The 3,888-nt window shown below is 46.9% G+C and overlaps 1 pseudogene; it reads right to left on the reverse strand.

The window, feature by feature from the left end:
* Nucleotides 1-2,745: 2,745 nt before the first annotated feature.
* Nucleotides 2,746-3,466, reverse strand: LOC101980501 (annotated as a pseudogene).
* Between the last annotated feature and the right edge of the window lie 422 nt (nt 3,467-3,888).

Below are 3,888 nucleotides of genomic sequence, written 5' to 3' on the forward strand. Positions count from 1 at the left end.
GACTGCTTTGGCCCAGTAGCCATGGTAACTAATGAGCAGAACAGGACAGTGATAGCCAGGTCTACGATGATGGTGATAGAGCGAGCGACACTCCATGGTAGAGGGAAGATGGGAACCACAGGACCTCACCTAAGAGTTTAGCCATTTCTCTATCTTTCTTTCCCTCAGCTTCAGGACAACTTGAGAGATGCTAGCCTATGTAAGATGTGTAAGGTTAATTGTAAATGGGACTCCATGATGCAGCTTCCACGAGGTCCTCTGTGATGGGGTAGTGTTTTGTGGTGGATATAGTGTTTGAAGGGTCTATAAGTAACCCTTCACTCAGGTTCTGTGTTAGAAGCCTGGTAAACTCATTGGTTTGTCATGCTAGACCTTGGTGGAATCATACTTTGGTCTCTCATTGGTGCCTTATCTGCACGAACAGACCTTTGTTTTTGGTGTCTTGCCGGAAAGAGTTAGTGCAAAAGTGTAGAACACCATGTTCTTTTCTGTGCTTTTTGGTCTGTGTGCCTCAATATGTGTATGCTACATGCATGTGTGTGCCCATACATGCAGAGGTCAGAGAAGGTCGCCAGTGATCACCTCATTCCTTGACGTGCTGTATTTCCTTGATCTTTAAGCTCCTTTGTTTTGGCAATTCTGGCAGCCCCCAAGCCCTGATGATCTTTTTCCCTTGGTGTTCGCATCACAGGAACGTAATCTACAGAATCGTAGGCCTACATCACATAACAGGAATCATACATCCAAGAAGCCTCCGCAACAGGGCTCAATGCTACAACACCATTCAAGCAGGTTCAGAGAACTTTGGCTGGGACCACCTGACATTTAGGGAACATTAACCACTGCTGTTTGTCCGTGGGCCACATCACCAACATGCCTTCAGGTTCATGGATACAAAATACTCTGAGAACCTATGTAAATGAGGACGCAGAGCCTGGACCTAGTGGCCTTGGTAGAGGGAGATTTTCAGCTGAACCCTGGAAGCAGGCAGGAGATGTACGGTTGTAATTACAGAGAATGGGACTCTTTATTTACACTTTACTTTGCTCATATCTTTAATGAGTTTCCACTAATGGCACATGTGAATTGAAAAAGCCTTAACTGCTTTCTACACCTTGCCATTCTTATGAGCCAATTACAAGGCTCCTCTCATTGCTGATTGCTGCAAACCCCAGGCTCTTTATGTGGAGCAGGTGTCTTCCAATAATAATGATCTTCTAATTTCCCACAGACAAGTAGGAGGGGGAGGTTTAAAAGACAATGAAAGGACAAGCCCGCATCCTGCTAGGAGCACCAGCTGCTGTGTGGTAGCCTGTCATCCGGATGCTCTTCCTTCTCCTGGGCAAACGCTTCTAGTTCTCTTTTAGCCTCCCACCACTATTTTTGAGAAACTGTGTAAGCAAATGAAAATTGTGAGGCCCAGAGAGATGGCTCAGCAGCTAAAAGCACTTTCAAAGCAAGGATAAGGACCAGAGTTTGGGTCCCCAAACTCATGCAATACGCCAGAAAAATTAAAGTGCCACAAACAGCCAAGGCTTTAAAAAAGTGTCTGATGTGCAATCAACAAACATCTGTGGATTAAGTGATCTACACCTGTGTGTTGGTTTGAGCAAGATGGCCTCCATAGTCTCAAGCATTTGAGAACTTGGTCCGTAGTTGGTGACACTGTTGGGGAGGCTTAGGGGGTGTGCTCTTAACCAGAAGACGTATGCCACTGGGAGTGGACTTTGAGGTTTCAAATACCATGCGCCACTCCCACTGCACTCTCTCTGCTCTGTTTGCAGTTGGAGGTATTGGCTCTCAGTCGCTGCTGAGAAGCCATGTTCTTCGTGTTGCCCTACTGATGGTAATGAACCCTTATTCCTCTGGAACGGAACTGTAAGCCTTCTTTTTTTAATGTTAGTAGTTAATTTTGTTAAATCATTTGTGAACTGAGACTAATGCACTAACATCAGGGGAAACCACTTCCCATTGTCTACCATCTTGGATAGGTTATACCAAGTGCCAGAACATTCCTATTTACTTGTGATAGCAGTGTTGGGTGAGGGCAGGGCAGATCCTTCCACTTCAGGGAAAGTTCTGTTCATGTCTCAACACACCTGGTTTAAATGGAGCACCACAATTCCAGAGGACATTCTCCCCACTTCTTCATTCCCCTTTTTCTCATGGGGTCCGGCCTGACTCTTCCACCCATCAAAACGTTTCTATTCAACTGAGGAAGGTAGGGTAGACACAGAAGACATCTTGCCTCAGTTTACACCTTTGGGACTAAACAGCGTTGAAGAGGGTAGGCGAATTATAGTAAATGTAACGGCGTAAACGAATGCAGACAGATTGTAAAAATATATACAGCTTTAATGAGGAAATAGACTTACAGAACCACCATTCCTGCGGAGACCAGGAAAGACCAGGAAAGCAGAAGCAAGCGCTGTGAGCTCGCTCACCAGATTTATAGGTAAACATTAGCCCGAGGCGAACACGCCCCCTAAGGGGTGGGACTTATCCCTACAAGTAAAAAACAAATGGAGATTTCAACAGCAGAAATATTAATGGCATCTGAATTCAAATTCATAAAAAGTGCTATTGGGAGACAGTGAGGTCTTGGCCAGTATTGACAATGCCCCTAAGAAAGGACTGGGGAATGACCCAGTAGGAACTCTGGCCTCAACGGAAGCTTTGGCTGGCAAAGTCTGGGCCTGCTGAGCCAATGGCATGAAGGCTGCGCAGGTGGCGTCTGCAGCTCCATCACAGAGTATTCTCCAGCGTGTTGTAGTTGTCCTTACAGCTCTTCAGTCCGAGGAAGTGCTTAGGACGTTTGCTCTTCTCACTGGAGGGGAGGTATGTGACCTGGATGGTTGTTGGTGACATTTCACGTGACTGAGTTAGGTCTTTGGCTGCTGATTGGTGTTGTCTCTGAGAGCTCCCAATTCGTCTTTGACCACAGTGGCCAGCTCACTCAAGGCCTCCTGATACTGCAAATGCTCACTCTGGCCAAAGACCCCTGTCCCATAACGGGCTGTCTCATATAAGGGCCTTACATACACCCTTCAAAGGAGCTAGTGTTTCCCAGATCTAGCAGGTAGGAGTGGGAATTCTCACCCAGTAAAGAACAGGGGTGCCGGCCTTCAGCATGAAATGGGATCTCAGAGGCATGGGTGGCACATAGAGCTTCATCTTGTACAGATAATTGTAGCAACTTTGATTCCCCTGGGATTCCAGCTGCAGTAATCTTGTATCATCATTGGCAAGGAGCTGGGGTTCATACTTGGCATGCTGAACCCTGGATAGTCGAATATCGATCTCCTCTTTTAAGTCCTTGGGAGCATTGGGCCCGTAGGGGTGTGAGGATGCCTTCTAGGTTTTGTTGCAAAGTGCATTATTTGTCTCTTCACAAAATAAACAGCAGTACAAAAATCAGGCTCCCATAGGCCATCACAAGCACAACATTCACTGCAGACAGCCAGTTACTGCTAGGATATTCCCGTCTCTCTCCAGGAAGATCTGCTAGGATATTCCCAATGTGCTTGTGCGTTAACCCAGCCTCAGGCAAAGCCAGAACACTAGGTTCCTTGGACCTCTCTGGCCATTTCCATTTGTTTTGGGGGCAAAACCAATCTAGAAAGGGTCAGAAAACATGGTGGATGGGGGGTGCTAGTTAAGCACAGTGCCTTTCTGCTCCCCTTCCCCGCCCAGGTGCATTTTCTACCATTCTGTCTTAAGAACAGACTCGAGCAAATTGACCCAGCACCTGAAAATATGACATCCACCACACCATAAGTGTGAGATCCACCACCCGTCAGTGTGAGATCCAGCACTGTCAGCACCGTCAGCATGAGATCCACCACAGTCAGCGTGAGATCCACCACTGTCAGTGTGAGATCCACCACC

The sequence above is a fragment of the Microtus ochrogaster genome, chromosome 6 (assembly GCF_000317375.1).
Source record: "Microtus ochrogaster isolate Prairie Vole_2 chromosome 6, MicOch1.0, whole genome shotgun sequence".
NCBI classification, from domain to species: domain Eukaryota; kingdom Metazoa; phylum Chordata; class Mammalia; order Rodentia; family Cricetidae; genus Microtus; species Microtus ochrogaster.